We start from the raw sequence: 23,964 nt of genomic DNA on the forward strand, positions 1-23,964 counted from the left end.
TCCAACCACTCAGTCTTGGCAGTGCAGATAAAAAACTGGGAACCATTTGTTTGGTCCAACATTAGCAATGAACAAATGTGCTTTCCAGAACCTGTATGCTTCAGGATGAAGTTCTCATCCTTAAATTTCTCCCTATAGATGGACCAGCCACTAGTGTCATTATGGCATATGAAGTCACCATCCTGGCCAAAATAAATCTGTGAAAGGAAGAACCCTTATATTCAAATCTGAAGATGGAAAACGAGCCACGCCAAGGATACCCGGAAGTGGGTAGTACGATACTTTATTTGAGAGAAAGAAGTAGCTTACAAGAGAAGCTGGGAACTGAGCAGGCTCTCTCTGTTGGTCTCTGTTGCGCCCCTTTCCTTTTCCTTCCGTCTCTTCCTCCTCAAGTACCTATGACCATGCCCAAATGTGAGTGGTCAATGTTGCAGATACGTGAGATCTCTCCCAACACAAATCCTTCCTCTCCAGTGCTCAGAGCATGAACATTTTCTGCTGTCTTTGGAACGCTGTCTACAGATGCGGCCCTAGGGCTCACCAACAGCTGCAGTGTCGATGGAGTTGACCATCGCTGCAGTAAGGAGCTCAGGCAACAGCATCATCTGCAAAGCCCATATTTGCACTTTCTATGAATAGTTTGAATTTAAAAATATGTAAACACACATATGTTAGTATCATTTACACCTTAAATCATTTTCAGTTAATGCAAATTTTTCTACATAATGAGACTATATTATGCTACATTAGAAAAGCTATTATTCTCAAACATTTATGTTTCTATCTTGATATTACTATACTATAAATTTTTTATGATATGACTTATTACACACAGTTTTTTATTGCAATTATTCCTCAGGATAAAATGTTTCATCAGGAAAAACTCTGAAGTTTCTCACCTCTATGTCTTCTATTTCTCTAGACAAATATTCCACACTAACTTTTATGGTCATATTTCCATATTAATATCAAGAATAATATCACTCCTTCTACCAGAAGAAACAATTCACACAATCAACTCTTGAAGAACTTCAATTTGTTGAAAGACAATTTCTAATAATTATATTTGGTACTTTATTATCAATGTAGTTTTAACCCCCATAAAAATGAGAAGTTAAATTTTATGGAAATGTTATACATAAATTAATTATATATCAGTTTAGTTAATTTATAGCAATTATGGAATTCAAAGGTGAGTATATCAAACATTCTTCTCATTTTATGAAAATATTGAAGACACTAAACACAATCTTCCCTGGATAAAGCTTTATGTACTTGTAAATACATCTGTGTGTGGATTTCTATGGATGTGTGTGTGTTTTTGTGAGTAAAATAAGTTATTCCTAGAAAGCCTCAAATCTTACTTCTACACAACCATTTACCCTTGTAAATGACAAACACAGGTACTGGTAAAGGTTTTGTGATTCCCAGAAGTAAACTGAACAAGGACAAATGACGCCAAGGAGTATGCTAAAATGGACATGGAAAGTCCAGGGGACCTCAACCCTACAAAATGAGCTGCAGGCAACTGAGAAAAGCTGTGAGTGGCAGAAGTAGTCATTCTGTGGGAAAAGCCCAGCAATTAGTTGTCTACTTCCAAATCAACCTTGAAAACATATATACAAGTAACATTACATAGATTTAGCAGGTCGTATTTTGTGATATATGTATATGTAAATACATATGAGCATGTATTTGACTGAATATTAAAATGATTTTAAATACAGAGTAATCAAAACTTGACTATAAAAGAGGATATGAATTTGAAGGAGAGTGGGGAAGGGTATATAAGAGGGTTTGGAGGAAAGGAGAAATATTATAATTAAATCACAACTCAAAATAATCCAAAAAAGCAATTACCAAACAAAAATATTTCAAATTAGAAATCACAGAAAACTTTAGTAATGAATGAATCACAGTCTCTTATGACACAGTTATTATGGGCTGGAACATTTCAATTTAACCTATTCTTAAATATTTATAATTGAATTAATTTTTTACATTTTGCAAATTTCCTATTTAATGGCACTTAGAAGTAAGTTCCTTCCAAAAATTTTAATTTTATTATACAGAGCCTTCCAATATTGGCCTCTTACTATTTTAGGCTAACCAAAAGAGGTATGTTTGGTTGCTTTTTGTTTGTTAAATGTGTTACATAATATTTTATTAATAGTTTTTCTTTATTTTTAATTATGTCATATATACATACAATGAAATGGGATCATATCTACCTGCAATTTTTTTCCTTGATTCCCCAAATAATACTTTCCAACAGTTTGTATTTCCAACTTCATTATCTTTTTTAACCCACCACATCTAACTAGTGTTGCCAATGTGTGCACGTATTCAAGGACATCCTCTGGTACGTAGGAAACCTACCAGTGGCCACATCCACAAGAAGGAATGGTTTTCCTTTGCACACAAATCACCCACCCATAGTTTCTGAGTTAGCAGAAGCTCTTTCATATATGCCGCAAGTTGGGTTGGCTGTAATGTACGCATCTCATAAAGGCAGCCAAAAAACTAGAAGGGAGCCTCGGAGAGGGGATGGGGGAACACATTAAGAGAGGAGTGTGCGACATAAGTGGGAAGGTGGAATTCTAGAGGTGGATTTCATAAGGCAAGGAGAGGCACGGAAGTACAGGTGAATTCTGGGCGACAGGCAGAGGGCTAACCCAAAAGAAGGCTTGTGAAAAGCCGTATGGAAGCCTACTAGGTCACAATGTGGTCAAACATGTAATTGGCGGAGTAGAGGAGCACATGAGACAGCCAAGAGGAGGTGGGAAGACTGCAGTAGTCGGACTAAGAAGGAAAGGATGGGTGCAGGACACATGGCGATGAGTAGATGGGTTGACTAAAACTAAGGATGCATGTAAAAGGTTTACTCAAACTCACTATTTGGTTAGATAATTTCAAATTATAACTGTAAAGAAAAGAGTTTATATGTAATACCCTGCCCTGCATGGGTATACAATGGTACTGTCAGAATATGTGGATTATAGAGTTAAAAGTAAGTGTAAGGCACTAGATACCATGGTGAGGGAGGACTCCAAAAACAAGTTATCTTTTCTTTAGAAAAATATCACAACTGATTTCAGTAATGAAGATTTTATTAATATTAATTTAATATTTAAGAATACTGTTTGATGCAACTGTGCTCAAATTTTCTTGTATATGGACAATCACCAGTGGCCACATGAGACGCAACAGTAGAGAGAGAAACAGCACAATGTCTTAATGGGTCTCAGCTCACCTCTTAAGATTGACAGATGTGCTTCCAAGAGCTGCATTTCCCCAACACTTCCATTTTCTTGATTTGCATTTGAACCCTTGTACCTTTGGTCTGCTGAGAAAAACAATGAAATAGGCTGTTTTGCTTTACTAAAAGTCTTACATAAATCCTTCTTCCTAAAACAGATTTTATTTTTTAAAAAAGTCCCAGAGAAGATATTAAAGCTTGATCTCTTTTAATTATTATGTTTAGATTATATTACAGTTACAACATTTGTTCCTTTCTTTTTCTCCCTCACTGCCTCCCATACACACCTCCCACTCTCCTTCATGGTCACAGTCCCCTTTTTTCGTTAATTGTTTTGCATATGTGTGGACTGAGCACTATAAACAAGTTACAAAATAAAATTTCAGATGGTTTAACAGAGTGAATCATAAGTTAAAGAGAAACTCAAACCAGATGCAGTGGCACATGCCTGCAATTTCAGCACTGGGGAAATGAGGCAGGAGGAGCTGATGTTCTAGGACAGTCCAGGTGTTATTATAAAGAAAAGACAAGGAGAAAGGGGAAAAGAAAATAAGAAAAAAAGTAGAGAACGTCAAGGGGAATTTAAAAAAATACAAAAATTGGTTTAGCTGCAAAAAATTATGCTAATCATTTAGATAACTAAATGAATTAAAAGACATGACACACAGAATTCAAAAAATACATATTGGATACTGTCATTGTAATAGTAATATTTGTTAATACTCATGTATGAACAAGTTCTGCATATATAGGACTATTAAACCATTTTATTTGGCCAAGATTTTGATGTTACAAATTATTGTATTCAAATCCAAAACTAAACTAGGCAGCTGAATGAGTTCAAGTCCTGATTTCCCAGCTGGGTTAAAGGTTGAAGTGTTCATTCAGATACAATGACTTTGATGCTTTCTTAATTTTTTCATCTAATTAATTAAAGTATTAGTGACACAACTTCAATGCATAAGTGAAGAATCATTACTTAATATGAATAAGATATTCCAAAATATTTTAAGAGCCCTACTATTCTCAAAGGAAACATTTTTCTAGTTTTCACCACATTTTATTAGATTCTCTGCTTTCTCTATTTTTTAAACTCAACTTGCCAGGGAAGTAGCATTTTAAATTTTAATATTAAGGTGTCCACATCTCTTCCTGACTACCAGAGTTCAGAATGAAACACAAATGTACATCTATTTGAACCTAAGTAAGTGATGTTGGAGTGAATAGAAGCAGCTTTTACCATAGGTGAGTAAATAAGAGATACAACAGTGTTATTACTGAAGCTAAGAACTTGGTCAAAGGCCAGCAATGTTTTATTTTGTTAGTGAAAGAGAAAAATATTCTATTTACTGTTATTATGCACAATCATAATACAGTGGTCAAGAGTTCACTGGTGAGTGAGAGAATTAAATTTGAGGACATAGGAACAGTTTTCTCTCTATATAAGACATAGACTTAGGGACTTATACAGGAAAGTATATTTCCACAAGCATAGCAATTGGATTAACTCATGTTTCTTTTATTGAGTTTTTTATTTTGAATGGAATTCTTTATCATCTGGTTCCTTCAGCCTTTCACAATAGAACCTTCCTGTTTCCTGCTGGATTTCAGCATAGGCGATAGTGTTAACTTAAATGTATTTAAATTGACTGTCAAAACATGGCTTGGTAAAAATCCATTAAAATAATCTTCCAAATGCCCTGATGCATTAAACATTTTTATGGTACACCCATATTGCAGGCAGGGAATGTGTTTATCTGCATTTTATGAATAGTCCTCAGTGGAAGAAAAAGAGCCCAGAAATTGACAGCTGGTCCAGACAGAATTCCCACAGAGTGAGTGTGTGCTTGCACAGAGCCTTTGTCTGTTTGTATGGATAATAATATGGTTCCTTAATTAGTTCTGGAAGGCATCTATTGGAGACTGAATGTTATCTGGCAAACACTCAAAAGATGCAAGTTTACAATTTATTTTTCTCTCTAGTACAATATTCCTTAAGAAATGAATTTAAAACACTAGAAAAAACTATTCTCTTCATAAAACATGAAAGTACTGCAACAATCAAATATCTTTAGCTATTCTGTTTAAATAAATTTAGATTTTGAAGTCTCAAGTATGTATAACTTAGAATAGGTATGAAATATCTAATATACAAATTAAAAGGCACCAACAAAACCAAGATAACAGATCTACTCATAGCTTAAGCTTATATAATTAACCCTCTAAAATGCCTATTTATATATTATTAATTACTCTCTTCATCATTATGAATATTTTCACACAATATAATTCCCATCTCTAATATCTGCTGTAAAAATTGTTGGAATAATTTTCAATGATCACTAGCTTTATTAGCATAATTTACTAGCACTAACCAATAAAAATTTATTATTTTTAGTACCAGTAATCTCCACATGTGTAAAGGCACAAAATTTACTATACATATTATGCAAAATGTTTTTAACATTTATATAATATTATATATAAATATATAATTAATATATATATATATATATATATATACTCTTATGAGGTTCAGAATTTACAAAAGTTAATAGGGACTCTGCCATCAATGAGCCTAGAGTACATGGCCATGGAAGTAAATACCTATGTGGCAGTTATTTTACAAAAATGGACATCATTGACGGTTATAGTCTAGGGGGTAGGAAATTTTTACTTGCCAATAGTTAAACCTTGTACTGAACAGAATTTACAGAACAGATGGAGAGCATTCAGGTTCACTGTCTTACACAAAGGGGGAGAGAGTAACTAGGTATCTGAGGCAGGCACAGGAAGTACCTAAAAATGGAACAGAGTCATGAAAAGACCTCAAGTGTCAGTGTGTAAAGCACTGGATGTGCATTCAGTGAAGAAAAAAAATCATGACTTGTAAGACAGAAAATATTTGAAAATTGCCTAATCAATAGTGATTAGAAGTGTCGTTTGATTGGGCAAACTGTAAAATAAATTCATTGTTCATCAGTCAGTTTTCCTTGCATAAATTTCTTAAAATGTGTGAATGACATGATTAGCAACTACATGAATAAGCTGAGGGAAGCCACATTAAAACGTGGAAATGTGTACGAATAGTATCATCATACAATGAGTTCTGAAGCAAAACCACGAGCACCACCCAAAATGCGCAGTGATTGCAGAAGATGATTGCAAATTTTAAATATAACGCTAGCAATTTTCCATGGGGGAAAAATTAGTGAAGTGAAATCTAGTGAGTGATCACTTGTAGGCAAAGTGGCACTGGTCTCTCCAATTACAAAGTACATCATGCGTTGTTCCTAAGCACGTGGATTCATAACTCAGGGGCACAGGCTCTGAAATTTTGGGTGCGTCTCTGAGTAGAGGCATTGTGTTCTACACCGCTTTCATGGTCAGTAACTATCACTAGTTTCATGCTTTCTAATGAGGTAAATTTTCTACAAACTTTACATGAATCAACTTTGTGCAATTTCAAGAGCATCAAAAATTCTACTCCAAAGAAAACTCTTCAAGATTTGCATCATGAACTGATATAATTACTTAATTTTGTATACTTACTGAAAAGTAGTTGCTACCTGAGAAGTCTGATAATAGCTAATTTAACTCACTATACTTTAAAATCATAGACTGTGTACTGAAAGAGTTTGAGAAAAAAATATAGGAATTTTCAAGCATCGTGTTTCACCAAGGGCCTCCAATGGGAGGTAGGCCCACAAAGTATTTGAGAAAAAAAAAAGCTTCAGTGATTAAAAAAAAATCAGGAGGCTACCCTGTGTAATATTTTCTTTCAGGTAGTTTAGCTTACTTTTAATTGTCAACTTTCCACAACTTAGAATTGCCTATGAAGAGGTTCTTGAGTAACCGTTTTTATCAGGTTAGTCTGTGTGATTGTCTAATTGAAATTATACTGATTGCTAATTGCTGTAGGTAGACCCAGGACATTGCAAACAACAGCACTCCCTAGGTAGGGAGTCCTGCTTATATAGGACTCCACTGGACAGAAGGAAAACAGCTGAAGCATGTGTATACCTGTTCCTTTCTGTTTTGACAGTAGATAGAAGGTCATCTTCAAGCTCCTGTGTTGACTTCTCTAATATCATCTACTGTTACTGTAGAAGGTCAAGCTGACATAAGCTGTTTCCTTGCCTGAATTACTGCCGGTCAGGGTGTCTTATGACCACAACAATAAATAGAACAATAACAGGTAGTAAATATGTATCACTGAGATGGCAACTAGAAAACACCATAACCTTCATTTTCTTTAAAGCCACATTTAAAAATTATGTGTGGAGAATGTCCTTCAATTTACATAAGTAATTCAGAAACATTACAATGCAGACATGGCTTATAGTCTATATTGTAAAGAAATGAAGCCTCTTGCGATGGTTAGAGTCAGGATTTGTATTCTGGCAGTTCATCATGAGCTCTGTTGTTTGGACACTAATATTGATTTTCTGAAACATTGGTTTCTTTGTCCTTTAATATACATAACTGTATTTAATATATGTGATCATGTACATATTATTAGCATTAAATGCAAAGTGGTTACCAACTAAGTATTCATGTGGTCAGACAATAACATTAAATATGACTTAATCATGTAAGAGGTGAATTGAAATTAACTGATGTGTGATAGTTACATAAGCTATGACTCTGAAGGCAATCTTTGCTTTCTCCAAATATATGCTGCCTAATTCTGGCAGACATCTGCCTCTTTAATTAACAGTGCATACCCTCTCTCCTTCTCAGAGCTGATCTCTTCTACACTATGCTGTTCCTACTCTCTGCTCCCTGTTCCTAATTTATCTATTCTAACAACCTGTTGACTTGCAGATGGTGAGGCAGGACACTCCCTGCCTTAGGCCTGTGCACAGTCAGAACTCTCTCTATATCATTTTCAGCTGTAAATGACCCTTGGCCTATCCAAGATTCTGTCCATGCTTTAAGGGAACATACAAACTTCCAAGAGTTTGGAGAGCAATTAAATGGGAAAGACACAGTAACAGATTTGCAAAACAATAGTCTGTTAAGAATAAAACCTCATTTAAAAACATCAGTCTCCACACGTCAACAGAAATATGTAAGAAAAAAATTAGATAGGTTCACTGATTGGCGTTTTATGGACTATCTTAATCTTGTTAGACTTGCCATGGAAGCTATGTGAAACAGGTTGATTATTCTTTATATGGGCTATGAACTAAATGTTAATATCTTAAACGTAACCATTTTAACTAGTCTTTATAGTTTTCCAGTTTCCATACACATTACAGATAATTATTCATAACCTTTCCATTAAATCTTAAGGCATAAAACTGCCATTTTTGCCACTTTAAACTTACTAGAAGATTTTGTTCATTCTATATGAAAACTTATCCATTGCCATATAAAAAGTGACTTTTGTAGTTATAGTCTTTTGATGCTTTAGTTCTGGTTAACTTTTGATACAATTTTACTGCTTAGATTTTTCAGGCATGCCTCACCTCTAAGGATTTGTGGGAATAACCACATTTCTCAGCGAGCTCTAGAGTTAGATTGACTGTGTATGGACCCGTGCCAAACCAAGAGAAAGAATTAGACGCAGCTTCTGGCTTCTTACTTCTCAGGGGGAATGACAAAGAGAACAGCTACCTCCTCCAGGCCCCCACTGCTCCCTGGGATGACTTTTATCATTGCCTTCTGCAGTGTCAGACAACTCCTCTGTGTGTGTAGCCTAGACTTCTGCACCAGTACTGAGACCCAGGCCTGAAGTTACAGAGGCAGAGATACCTAGTCTCCCAGAATCCAGTATCCTAACTTGATTTTTAAGGGAAAACAAGTTCTAATAGTCAACGAGGTCACTGAGACTACTCAGAAGGACAAGATGACCCTGATTAGAGGGAGTCTCTGTAGAGAGAGCATGGGCAGAGAGGTCCTAACAGCTTGTCTGACAGATTTCCTTGAGTGTGAGGTACTTCTAGGAAGCTGCAGAAAGGGCTGTGGTCTTCTGTTGGAAGGCATGGTGACTGCAATCTTTATTCCAATATCATCAAAGTTAAAGCAGCCCCTTACACCTATGGCTTCTCCATATACTAGGGTATAAGAGGAATTCTTTAAGACATCAAAAGGAAGCCTGTGATGACAAGCTAGCACGGGAATACTTTTTGTCTTCTTCCCAAATTACTTCCCACCCAGACCATTCAGACATCAGACCTCATGATCCAGAGAGAGTGTCTGATTTAAAATTCCAAGGTAGAATTTATTTTAATTGTATATTTTCTATATGTGTTGTTTATTTCAAATTCCCCTCTTGTCCAAAGAGTTGAACAGTGTTAATATCTATTGACCATTTAGTGTCTTTTCTCAATTACAAAATTGTTTGTGTAACTGTTTAGTTCATTTTGTGATGTTATCTTTTTCATTGTTAAATGTCTGTACTGTCACTACTACTGTTTTCTTATTATACTGCAGATAACTTCTCGTAAGTGGCGTTTTTGTTGTTGTTTAGCTGTCATTTGTTTATAGCACCTTTCATATGCAGAATTGCTGAATATGGTAAAATTTGTTAGTCTTTACCTTAAATATTAAGAAATTTGATTTCTTTAAAGAGATAACTATCTTCCCAAAACCACTGTATCACAGACATGTTAATAAAAGGATCATTCTTTTTCCTATGGTTTTGCTGTGTCTTGTTCAGTTTAGAAACTTTCTGCCTATGATTGACTCATTTAGGCTACTCCATTTTTAAGACATTTTGTATTTACTCTGTGGAGGTTTCACACACACACATATACACATACAAACACATATATAATGTACTTTGACCAAACCACCGTCATTGGTCACTTACCCCTCCCAGAACTATCCACCAATGACTCTCCCTCTGAGCTTCATGTTGCCTTGTCCAATTAGTGCTGCCCATATGTGCATGGAAACCTAGTAGGGACTGCATCCCTGGAGAAAAATGATACTCCCCTAGCAACTATTAGCCCACCAACCCATAATGGGATGTTGACTGGCTTATCTTGTGTAACTTTGTGTAGGACACCACAGCTGCTGTTAGTTCATGAGTGCAAAGGCCATATACTGTCCAGAGACACTGTCTCAAAGCAGTTCCCTTACTTGATTCATACAGTAATCATTCTACTCTCTCTTCATTGGGGCAAGTGGTTGTAATACAGAAGCCCTACTTGTGGCTGGGCATAGTCATTTTATCAGTTGTGAATCTTTATATTAACCACACAGGAGGAAGCATCTCAGATTCTGCTTTTCTGTCACTACACTTTTAAATTCACTGTAGCTTTTCAGTGTTTATTTCTATAAGGCAAAACTAGGCTGATTCACTCATGACTTGAGCAGTTTGAGCTCCTGTGTTTTAATGCTGCTTATATTGTTCCAGATTTCTCCAATCCTAAGATCCACATTTGTGTTAGGTTTTGCCATAATGAAGAAAAAATACCTTTAAAAACAAGTCACAAAAACCCAAAATTATCTACCTACAAAAACTCTTGTTTTTTTGTTTTTTTTTTATGAGACAGGGTTTCTCTGTATTGTTTTGGAGGCTGTCTGTCTAGCCCAGCCTCGAACTCACAGAGATCCGCCTGCCTCTGCCTCCTGAGTGCTGGGATTAAAGGCGTGCACCACCACCACCCAGCCTACAAAAACTCTTAAAATCAACTACAGTATGTCACTGTGAGATTTTTTTCCCTGATGCTATGTATGAAAAGCACTGCAAACAATGGGGTGGCACATAATATCAGTCATTGACAGGCAAACAGACAGACAGACAGTTCAATTAATGGGTCCTCTATATATTGAACATGTATATATAATCATGAATATTCTAATATATTAAGATATCAAAAGCTAGCGAATGAATGAGTCACATAAGGAACAAAAAAGTGTTTTCCCTTGCTATAGAAACAGGCATCTGCCTTCTGCACACAAAGATAGATATTATCTCTAACCCATCTCCAGAAATAGCCCACAGTCAGCAGAGGATGTTTTCCTGAGTGAAACAGGTGGGTGCTGGTATATCCATTATTAACTAGAACCCAAAGCTGCTTAATTACAGACTATGAAAATTGTCTCTAAAAAGGTAATCTTGCTATTTCTTACTCACCAAAATATCTAGGAATAAGAGCAGTCATCTTACAAACCATGGTGTAAAATGCTTCTTTTACTATCAAGTAGAAAAAATCAGCAGAAGCTGATTTAGCACAAATGATTTTTGTTTGCTTGTTTTGCTTACGAGACAGGGTTTGTCTGTATTGTTTTGGAGACTGTCGGTCCAGCCCGGCCTCGAACTCACAGAGATCCACCTGCCTCTGCCTCCCGAGTGCTGGGATTAAAGGCATGCACCACCACTGCCCGGCCCACAAATGATTTTTTAGAGGAATACATAAGATGATTTCAGACACAGGTGAATAATAACAGCAATGTGAGATTGTTGTCAGCATATCTCTGTGTCTTATTTTGGTATAATTTACTACCTCAGGAATAGTCTTCTGTATATGTGAAGTTATGCAATAGGGAGTTATGTGGAGTTGTATCCTCTCTCTAGACTGAATATCCCACCAGCATGTGTTCCTCTGTGTCCTGATAGTTGCAGAGAAATCCCTAGGAGTAACATTTACCAGAAATGTTTGGAAGATGTGACTTGAATTTGAACCAAAACACAGTAATTTAGAATGAAGAAAAAATGATTCCCCAGAGGAAGTCAGATTGTTTTTGTGAAAAGAACGGAAAGTGAATGCCAGTCAAACAAACCGACAGATGTCCGCCACGTGCCCCAGTCTCCTTGTGGCAGAGGCATCACAGGTCCAGTCCTCTGAAGTTCCATACCTCAGGAGACCACTTTGTATTTCAAAATTACTGTTCTCAAAAACCACATTAGACTATCGAGTATACAACGGCCTTTACGTTCAAAAGAGAGGGTTGTGTTAAGCAGTTTATACAGCAGCAGGTGCATATCTCCTGAATAGAAGAAACAAAATTTCCATACAGAAGCCGACCTTGTCAGATGCCACGGGAAGGAAACTGCTTTATGCACAGTTGAAGTTGAGCTGCATAATAATAATAATATATCACAAAACTGCATGTGAGCTGTGCTAAATGCCAGGTTTAACAAAAATCAGTGTGATACTTCTCCTAGAAATGGAGCTAACAATTATTTTCAAATTTAATGCTAGTTAAAACTGATTTTTATGGAACAATTTCCCCACACAGTGTTGGAAACAAATATGTGATTTCTTGTTAATAATCACCTTAAATAAAGCCAGTGTATTTCTACTTTCTAAGTTAGTTTTCTGTGAGGAAATCACTCCATGGAACTTTGGAAATGACAGACTGATGTCAAATTTAAATGTTACCGCTGGCAAGCTTCACACCCTTGACAAAAATCTCCTACTTATACAGCTTTGGTGAACTTAAGTACAAAATATGACTACCATCTCTATCTGAGCACAGAAATAATCAGGGGATTATTGGAGTACTTTTAATGTGTTCAAAGATAACAGTTACAAACTACAAAATAAAACTCAGAGCATCGTTCAACTTTAAACACAGAAGATCCCCTAAAAGCCTGTAAGTCAAAGACTTAATACTCAGTATAGCTCTGTTAGATTTGGCTTTAGAGTATGGGGCTCATTGAAAGGTGCTCTCGCCTTCAAAAGAATGTTGGTATTCCAGAGATGATAGTATCCCACTGTTCTGTTTTATGTCTTGGCTTGTGATATCAAAATTTGGCTATGTCACAAGTGCCCACCAAAATCTGGTGCCCTTTCCAGGGCCCACAGAATAGTACCAGCTGCTTTTGGACTAGAACCTTGAGAAATATTGCCCAAAATCCGCCTTTCTTTTTGAAAGCTAATTGCCTCATATATATCATTATATTATGGAAAGTTAACACAAGAACAGTACAATCTGCATGTTTCAACAAAACTCTAATGACGTGAAATAAAATTCTACATAAATATTAATACTTCATAGTCAACAAGACCAAATAGCAGCCTAAAGAATGGAAAATGACCTTCACCAAATCCCCATCTGACTCAGGTCTGACCTCCAAAATATACAAAGAACTCAAGAAATTAGACATCAAAAAAGTCAATTAAATGATGTGGTACAGATCTAAACAGAGGAATCTCAAATGGATGAAAGACACTTAAGGAAATGCTCAACATCCTTAGCCATCAGAGAAATGCAAACCAAAGCAACTCTGAGATACCATCTTACTTCTATCAGAATGGCTAAAATCTAAAACACCAGTGACAGTTTATGCTGGAGAGGATGTGAACAAAGGGGAGTACTCCTCCACTGCTGGTGGGAATGCAAACTTGTATAGCGGATGTGGAAATCAGTGTGGCAGTTTCTCAGAAAATTGAGAATCAACCTACCACAAGACCCAGAAATACCACTTTTGGGCATATACTCAAGGGATGCACATTCAGACCACAAGGACATTTGCTCCATTATGTTCATAGCAACATTTGTAATAGTCATAAGTTGGAAACGTGTCCCTCAACCAAAGAATGCATAAGGAAAATGTGGTACATTTAAACAATGGAATATTACTCAGCAGTTAAAAAAAATGACGTCTTGAAATTTGCGGCCCAAAGGACCGAACTAGAAGAAAACATTCTGAGTGAGGCAACTCAGACTCAGAAAGACAAATATAGTTAGTACTCACTCATAAGTGGATATTAGACGTAAAGCAAAGGATAACTAACATACAGTTCATAACCCTAGGGAACTTAGATAACAAAATGGCCCTAGAGAGACATGCATGGATCCACCAAAGAAGGGGAACAAAAAGATCACTGAGTAAATTGTGAGTGTGGGGGCCATGGGAAAGGTGGAAGAGGAGAGGGGAGGAGGGAAGGGAAGTGGGGAAAATGAAAGGCTCAATAAAAACAAGTTACAAAACAGTAGTAGGTACTAGATGTGTAACTCAACAGTTAAGAACACTCTCTGGTCCTTCAGGGCGAACCCAAGTTCTGTTCCTAGCACCCCCATCACAGCAACCTGTAACGAGCTGCCAGGGACCTGACATTTTCTTCTGTTCTCTGTGGCCACCTGCACGCCAGTGCAAACACAATGCATACTTAAAATTATTTCAATACTATTATGGAGAAATAAAGATAATATTACCTTTATGGAATTCTACTATAGAAACTTCCTAAAAATTTCTACATATATAAAAATAGTTTAAATGGGGTTACCCTATAGTTGTGGGGGCATAGTCTAACCCAACTAGCCATCATTGGTAGCCAGGAATGGGTTATAATTTTTTAGTTGTTGGTTAATTGGGTCTGGATCAATGTTATTGGTTATTGTGATGATTTGAACAAGTGTGACTCCCATAGATTCATGTGTTTGAATGTTCAAATGCTTGGATTGCTAGGAAGCGTGGCTTTGTTGGAGGATGTATGTCACTATGGGGGTGGGCCTTGGGGTCTATTATATTCAAGCTACACCCACTGTGGCACACAGTCTCTTTCTGCTGCCTACAGATCAAGATGCAGACTCCAAGCACCTTTTCTACACCATCTATGTGCATGCGGCCATGATGATAATGGACAGGACCTCTGAACTGCAAGTCAGCCCCAATTACACGTTTTCCTTTGTAAGAGTCTTCATGGTCATAGTGTCTCTGAGCAACAGAAACCCCAACTGAGACAGAAGTTACTCTTCACAAATTGAAAGTAACTCCTGAAAACACATACTTACATAATCAAACATGATGGTGTACTCAACTGGAAGCTTTAACCTTACAAGCTAGTTTTTATAATCCTGAAAGGTACTTACAGGCTACCAGGAGAAAAAAAGAACCATAAGTTTATTCATTTATGAATCCCACAAGATAAAATGATGACCTGTTTATGATCACAAGATTTTTAAATATGTATTTATAATTATGTATATCTGCATGTATGTATGTATACCACATGTGCCTTTTGTCTGAGAAGGCCAGAAGAGGGTATTGGAACCAATGGAGCTGGAGCTAGAGCTTGTTTTTCGTTGTGGTACTGGGAACCAAACTGAATTATGTGCAACAGCCACCAGTGCTCTTAACCACTGAGCCATCTCTCCAGACCCGAAACCATATATCACTTTTACTGAACAAAATCGGGTTCCTTTATACAAGTCTATGTATCATCTTCTGATATATAGGACCTTTTGTTAAATATCAGTTTCTAAATCATGGAAACATCTGTGGGCCAAAGCCAAGAATATTGGATGTTAATGTTGATTCTCCCTAAAAATTTTACAGAAACTCATGCTCTGTCTTTACTATATAGGCTGAAACACTAGAAATGTTCTATATAGTAAATATATATATTATATATACAAAGGAATAATGGCAGAGATCATGGTAAGAGAGTGTTTCTTTTGAAGATTATGTTACTCACTCTACTTGAAAATTCTTAACTCTAAACTTAGGGGCCAAAATCGCGGTTTGTAGTAAAGTTTTACTTTGTCTTTGGCTTCCCCAGGTAAGTTACACTGAATCTAATGAAGTGACTCAGGACTCAATATTGCTCTCAAGTAATTTTAGTTCTGACTAAGTAAAGAATGAGATTTGGAATAGAGTAAGCAATCAGTCAGCTTCTATTTCCTGCTCTGGAAATAGTGACATTTTTATCATTTCTTTCACTTTTGATATTATAATAAAATCACTTAATTTTCCCCTTTGGTCTCTTCTCTCCAAATCCGCCCATATACATTGCCTTATTCTCTTTCAAATTCATGGCATGGTTTTTCATTAATTAGTATATTCATATGCATTACTAAGTATACCCTGAGCAGTCTGTATAATTATAATAGTCATATTTATATTTGGGGGATAACCGTTTAGTATTGGCAACCAATCGGTGTGCTCTTCCCTGGACAAGACTCTTTCTCCACTCTCATTATTTCTCAGTTGCCTGTAGTTCTTTGTTTAGGTTGAGGACTCAAGGCTGAACAAGGACAACAACAGACATATCAAAATGAATTACATTTTACTAAGTACTGTATACAATTTTATATGTATACAACAGGTAACACTTTTAAGGAGATTTAACAGAAGCTTCATATCATCATTTCCTCCAGATTGCATTCATTTTTCACCTTTTATCAAGAGCCTCACACAAAGTAGGTGCCCTGAAGTATTGTGTTCGACTGTGGATTTTGTCTCAGTTTGGTGTTGTTTCATTGCTTACAAGAAACAATACATTCAAGGAATCTATTGTATGAGGTCTCTGTTTAACAAGTGAAATTGTCACTAATCAGATGCAAGTCTGTGCATCATAGAATCTTAAGACTCGCACAAGGCACAAGCTGCTCATAGGTAAGATGAGGACTTTCTCTCTAGTATGCATTGGCCCCATCAGTAAAAGTGTGCTGTCCTGTAAGGAACAGCCGTAGTTATGTAAAGAACCTTCTTCACTCCTCAAATGTCCTCTGCTGCCCATCTCAACTTACCTTTCTTAAGGGCTCACTTTGTCTCATGCATAGCATTTTTGGAGATCAATCACACACCACAACAGTATTCCTGGATACATTCTTTCTTCCTTGTTTGATTATGAACTCTTCAGATTTGTTTGAGTTTCAATTGCCTTTTATTGCCAAAGCTTAGAATGCTGGCTGGCAAGTGATGGCATGCCACAAAAGTTGTCAGTTTTAATTTAATTCATAGGAAGTATTTTCAAAGCTTCTTGAACTTGTATATGTGTTGTTCCTTTCTTTGGAAACATTACGTCCTAGACACCATTGTAACCAGGATTGTCCTCCTTTGGATACTAAATGGCAGGTGTAAGGAGTCTCCAGAACAGATGTATACATATTAAAATAATCTTGGAGGCATCCATATTTTAAGTAAATCTCAGGCCACCTCATTCAAAATATATAAAGATTATTATCACTACCTAATTAAAACTCACATTATAAGAACCTGAAATACTGTGTTTTAAAATGTTGCATATAAATATACATTAGGAATCATCCTTTAGTTTTATCAGTCTTGATGACCTGCTAGATAAGCAATCATTTTGAATTTTCTTCAAGCACAGAAGAAAGATATTGCATAGAAAATTATGTATTCCTTAATGTGCATCTAAAATTTTATTTCACAGGAGTTCTTAGTTTCTCAGTAGAAATATTAGTATGAAAGAATTCCCTTATAAATTTGCCCAGCCTAATAAACTTGTAATCAGAAATATTTTTTGTCTAATATTGTCCTGGAGTCTCCCACTTCAACTATTTTCACATTTCCTACGTGTTACTAAGTGAAATAGAAATGAATAGATCTTTAAGCCTAAAATTAAAGCCTAAGCATTTCAGGATGACTTGAACCTGAAAGAGAAATGTGTTTGCATTACAAAGTTGATGTTTTTTATTGTCCTGAAGCTTTTCCTTCTCTAAGTTTAAGTACTAGTTGTTTTCAGTTCTTTACAGCTTTGAAAGCATCCTGACATTTTAATTTTTACTGTACAACTTCATAACTAATGCATTTGCTGTGGTTAAATCAAGGGAAAGGAAACAAAGGAGGAAGAAGGCCTAACAGCAGAGCCAAGTCTTTGTCCTAGACTTGTACAAATGTCTCTGCCACTGTAGAAACAATCACTCCCTCAAGGATTTTAGTGTTCTTTCTCCTGGACTGGCCCAAAAAGAATCCACCTGTAATCACATTCACAATACCAGTTATACAGTGCCATGTTTTGGTAGAAGCTTTGTATCCAAACTTAATTTAAATAATGTGTTTATTCCTTTTCCCCCTTATATTGAAAATATATTTGTTTTCTCACATAATATATCTTTATTATTGTCTGCCTCCCCTCTACTCCTCCGAAATCCTCCCCACCTTCCCTCCTCCCCCGGTCTACCTCATTCGTCTCTCTCATTAGAAAGCAAACAGGCCTCTAAGGCATAATAGTAAAATAAAACAATACATACTGTAATAAGATAAAATTAACACATTGGAATAAGACAAAACAAACCAGCAGACAGAAAAGAACCCAAGAGACTGCACAAATTTCAGAGAGCCACTCATTTGCACTCCCAAGGATCCCATAAAATCCCCAAGCTAGGATATATACCCAAAGGAACCGTGAGGCACTGTGCTTGATGCCTCAGTGTCTGTGAGTGCATATGAACTTTAATTATGTTTATTTGGACGGCCTTGTTTTCTTGGTTTCCTCCATTCCCTTTGACTCTTACACTCTTTCTCCTCCCTGAGCTCCAAGGAAACGGTTTTGAAGGAGACATTCTGTTTGGAGCTGAGTGTTTCAAGGCCTCTCTCTGCATATTGTCTGGTCTCTGCATTTGTTTCCATCTACTGCAGGAGGAATCCTCTCTGGTCATGACTGAACAAGGCACTGACCTATGAGTATAGTTCAGTGTTATTAGGAGTCATTTTATTTAAGAGCAGTATTTGGGTATTTGGTTTTACCTTAGGTCCCTGGACTTACTCTCAGGTTTTTGTTCACCCAAACAGTGTCAGTTATGGGTTTACTGTACTTTTTATGTAGGCATAATATGCTGTTATATAGCCATATATTAACGTCTATAAGTTATAACTAGATTCACTGTTATGAAAAAGCATCATTAAAATAGATAATAGGCAAGTCAAGGTATTTGAAAAGCAGTGCAGTTGCAACATTTAATTGTTCATGAACCTCGGAAATGATGGACTTGTCTAACTTCAACTCATGCTCAAGTCTGCATGCTCATAATCTTCCTTTCTTAGATGGCAGGTCTAAAGATTTCAGGCCTTGGTAGCCAGCGCCTACAATTGCTTTAAAGATTCAAAAATACCTTATTAGTTCCTTTGTAAGCCTCTGGAGTAGAAGTTGATTCATTAATGCATTACTTTATACCATTCCCTCAAATCAATACCAAACGATGCTCATTTCAGTGTCTACCCAATGTGGTAAAACCTTTATAAAATGTGAGCTAGTCCATCATTCTATTGGACTAGATAGTTTACTACTAAAGATTCCTTTCTGCCGATAATAAAGAGAATACAAAATTAAGACATGGGTGAGTCCTACACTCAAGCCAGAACTCCCATCTGTAGACTAGGACAAAATTTTGGAGGACTGTATAATGACTTACACTATAAAGAAAAGAGGAAGTAAAATATGTGTCATTGATGCTGAAATAGAATATTTCTACTTATATGATAATTCAAAAGTCTTAATATTTTATTATTCTGCAAGTAGTGAAGGGGCATTTTAAATCACAAGCTATTGGAAAGGCTGATCAAAGTAAATATTGAAATATCTTAGCCCAAGACATGATATTATCTAATTGGTATATATTTTATTGGTATGATTTATGTGCCTTAAAGATTATGTTCTATAACAACTTTAATAATGGTCTTCTATAGCTTATTTTGTCCATGTATATTTGACAAATAAAAACATTTACTTCTATACCATGTACGTATTGTTAAAAGTTATTGCCTAGGCAAGGAAATAATACAAACAACATGTAAATAAATTAGTTCATATACCTTTTAATTTAAAAAAACTCTCAACTAGATATGGCAGGGGAGGGAGATATTAAACAATGTTGGTTTTGTGTGCTAAGGTTAATCAAATGAAAGTTCCTTAGTCTTGAGGATCACAGTCATTTGCAAGTTTCCTGAAAGTACACTTGAAGCACATTATGGAAAGCTCACCAAACAGAAGCATATGGTTGTTAAGCCAAGCACATATCAAGCAATTGAGATCAGTGCCATTGATGATGACATTGTAAGAAGAGTAAATAATAGGCAAATAACCAAATAAGCAAGACAGCAGAATGAGCTATTTGGTGAAGCAACACTCCTAAAACTGAATTTTCTTGAAATACTTTTCTCTTTCACTCTTGATAACATCAAATGTTTAAGTAGCCTTCCTGTTGTGTTGACAGATCCACAGTGGATTTGTCCATTGGTTTTATTAAAACCTCATTCTGTTAATGAGGTGTAACAAGGGAAAGTTTGGTTTGTTAAAGTGATCACAAGTATTTGTGGGTTTTTGTTTTCTGACAGCTTCCTTGGTTAGCACCTCACTTGATGTGGAATGCTAGAAAAGCATGTGTATTCTTCTTTTCTTCCTTTGCATTAGCTATCTTGAACTACTTGGTGCTTCTAGCTTTCTGACTAGTAAACTGGAAATGTATTTTAAAAATAGACTGTGTGTCTTGCAGAAGGGGGCTAAGATAGGAGATGGAGGGAAACAAAGATATACAAAATCAGGTGGAGGCAAAATTAGGTGGAGGCAAGAGGTAATCTACTGGGACTCAGTTAATTCACTCATTCCATGCTGGGCTCCAGCTGTCAAACTCACGAGGCCCATGCAGCACACTTTATCCACTGGGTCATCTTGACAGCTGTGTTATTGCTTTTGAAGCGGAGTCTCACTGTGTAGCTATATCTCTCTTATTCACCCATTTCTGTTAAACTATGCATTGCCATGAGGCTGTGGCATAACCATATTGCTCCAGCATGGTGCTCTTTCATGGGCTACATGCAGTTTCCCCGGCAGTTTCTCTCTGACTTCCTCTTCCCAGAATTCTCCTGTACTTCCTGCCTGGCTACTGGCCAATCAGTGTTTTATTCATCAACCAATAAGGGAAACATATATACAGAAAGGCATCCTGCATCTTGGAACTGTAGTGTAACTATCTCATAGGTAGGCACCTACTTTCAAACACAGACATGTATACGAGTTATATACAACTGTTAGTATATTATCAACCATTCTGCAATCAAAACAAAAGGTAACAAAAATGAAAGTATAAATCATCCGTCATCTACTATTGCCAAATTGTGTAATTTTAGCCAACTTACCAACTCCATGACTTTAGTTTCTTTGGGTTATTGCTAAGATTAACTGAAAATACAGTAGCACTTTGTAAACAATAGTATTCTGTCTTTAAAAGTTTATAACAATCAGTGGGAATATTTAAGGGAGTACCTGGAACATGTGAAAGGATTAACATTGTTACTGTGATGATTATGATGATGAAAATTACATTAATTATTTTGTGTTCATTGTGAGAAAAAATACAAAAAAAATGAAGAAAATAGTAAATTTCGCTAACAGTTTCAAAGATCCATGGCTGAGTGACTAAATGTCTTTCAGGTCAGTGGCAAAGAGAATTGTCATATTGGAATGGCATAGCAGAAGGAGCTGTTTACCTCAGGACAAACATGAGACCCTGCTCATGGACTCCTCCTTACTTTTTCCTCTTCATTTTATTTATTTTTAAATTCTAACTGAGTCAAGACTATCTGATGTTACCATCCATATCCTAGTTGGTCTTCCTATATAGTTATTCATCTCTAAAGCAACCCATGCAACCATAAAAGCAATGTATTAATCTTTTAAGCATGTCTCAATTCAATCAAGTTGACAATGAAAACTAACCATCACAATATTGAAGATACTAAATTCAAAACTAAGTGTTCAAATGCTAGTCCTACTGTGTGGTACCTGCTCTCTGTGTAAGGGTGGCAATGGTTCTGAGGTTGACTTTCTTCATCTATAGATGGAAATAGTGATTTCTACTTCTCCAAAATCTCGGGAATATCCATCAAAATAATGTTTACAATGGTGCAATTTAAAATATAGAGTCATGTACCTACTTTTATGTTGGCACATATAATGATACCATGCCTAACCACGAATAGGCTTTGAAGTGAAGTCAATGGAATCTTAATTTATTTCCAGATGGATGAAAATAATTGGATTGTCTCATGAGACTTTTTCAGCCATCAATAATATCTGCTTCAACAGTGAAGTGTTTCAAAATCATAAATAATCTCTCATTGGATCAACAAGAAGAAAGCATTTAGAAAGTAAGTTTAAAGAATAACTTACAATTCTGATTTTACCTGGAAGTATCTATATGAATGCAGGAGTTTTGAGAGCAGAGGGATTTCAAATGGAGGGCAAAGAGCTTGAACTGTTAGGGCAAGGATATGGATGAAGTGATAGAGGACCAGAGTGACTAGATAGGTATTTCACTTTATTTTCCTAACCAAAACGTTTGTTAAAATGGGGGTGGGGTAGAAAATGCAAAGCATAACATACATAATGAGTACCCTAACTTTTCTGCATACATGAAGTCCCAAGGACCATATTCTAACCCGTGTTTTCTACAGATGTTCTCCACAGTGGAGCCATGGTACTTTCCAGAAGCAGCACCAACTGCTAAACAAATAACCATATAGAACAACCCTCCTGTGACCCCAGGCAAACCATTTAACTGCACTGAGCCATATTCTTTCTAATAGTTCACCTCTAAGGAGTTGTCAACATAAACAAGGTATTTATCAGAAAGTGAAGGGATCCCAGGATGAAACATGCTCTACAAACCCAAAGTGTGATCTCTTCATAATTTATAAGTTTTGGAGAGAGTTGATACTGAGACATTGAGTGGTTGTTCTATGGAAACATTTTCCCTTGCTGTATCTTTTCACTTACATAAGAAAGAGCTGTAAAAGTGAAGGGTCTTGCTGTGACTTTTATCAACAGCAGAAAGAAAGAAAGTAAAAGAAATCTCTGAAATGACCACCATAGCCATGACTGATATTTGGCTTTACCTTACTGCAATAGATGTACAAGGTCTATACATATTTGGAAAACATTAGTTGAGTCCATTCTTCCCAACAGAATATGCACAAATGCTAGGAATACCAAAAAGATTAATAAAAGTCAGGCCTTGCGAACACTCTAATTAGGAAGACAAACACATAAAGAAACAGGTAGAAGACAGGATATGTTGTAACTGTTTTCTAACAATTATTAGAAGGTGGCAGTGGATGTCACTAATTCAGTCTTTGATTGCTTTGACTGTTTTTAATTAGCTTCACACAATAATTGCATCTATTTGTGATCCTTAGAATATTTTTGAACAGTGTCTGTGACTAAAACAGTCTGTCTTAATTTTAGACTAAAAGTCATCTTATAGAAAAGACAAACTATATTCATTCTTGTTTACGATTAAACCTCTGTTTTTCAAGGCTTCTACAATTGGTTCTGTACTTTCTGTTACAAGAATGGTAGTCATGTCTTTGTTTCAAAAAGTTGTTTATAGCCATCTTTCAAGCCTCCTTTTTTTCAAAATGTTATTATGACTACCTTGTTATGCCCAATTGCAATCAAGTCTTTGTTTCAGGAGGGACTAACTAGTTCTACTCCTATAATCCCCCCTATTTTGCCCATTCAATCCTCCATTTGGAAACCCCCTATCCCTGAGCTGTAAAAGTCTTATCTTTCTTACATACAATGCTGACCTCTTGAACCTCACAGAGGTAGGTAGCCAGTCTGTTCTAGATAGGGAATTCCAAAACAGCCAGAGCTAGTGAAAGCCTGTTTTGAAAATGGGGGTGAGGGGAGGGGGTTAATATTGGTTTCCAAATATTAAGAAAAATCTAAACTATGGTTGGGTCATGTACACCAATTTCTAGGAATAGGGATTTAGGAGTTCAAGGTAATGGTCAGTGGGAAGAGCCCTTGCTGTGTAAGCAGGAAAACCTGAGTTCAAATCCTGAGTTCCCATGTTAAAAGTCAGCCATGACCTTGCATGCTCAGAACCTAGCATTGTGGAGGGTGAAAACAGGAGGCTCATAAATACTGGCTTCCTTTCTATTCCCATTTTCATAAGAAACCCTGTCCCAGTGGAATAAGAGAGAATGGATAAAGCAGTGTTCCTGGAGCCCTTCTCTAGCCTCTGATGATATAGTGTACATCTCCGTC

General features: G+C 36.4%; 1 long non-coding RNA gene across 2 annotated transcripts in view; it reads right to left on the minus strand.

The window, feature by feature from the left end:
* LOC106021611 overlaps positions 1-23,964 on the minus strand; it is a 98,711-nt gene that overhangs the window by 17,549 nt on the left and 57,198 nt on the right. For both annotated transcript variants that reach the window (XR_005879524.1, XR_001196837.3), the window contains one exon: positions 3,254-3,346. This is a non-coding gene — a long non-coding RNA (uncharacterized LOC106021611). The remainder of the gene's footprint in view (positions 1-3,253; positions 3,347-23,964) is intronic.

The sequence above is a fragment of the Mesocricetus auratus genome, unplaced genomic scaffold, assembly GCF_017639785.1.
Source record: "Mesocricetus auratus isolate SY011 unplaced genomic scaffold, BCM_Maur_2.0 Super-Scaffold_100009, whole genome shotgun sequence".
Taxonomy (NCBI): Eukaryota; Metazoa; Chordata; class Mammalia; order Rodentia; family Cricetidae; genus Mesocricetus; species Mesocricetus auratus.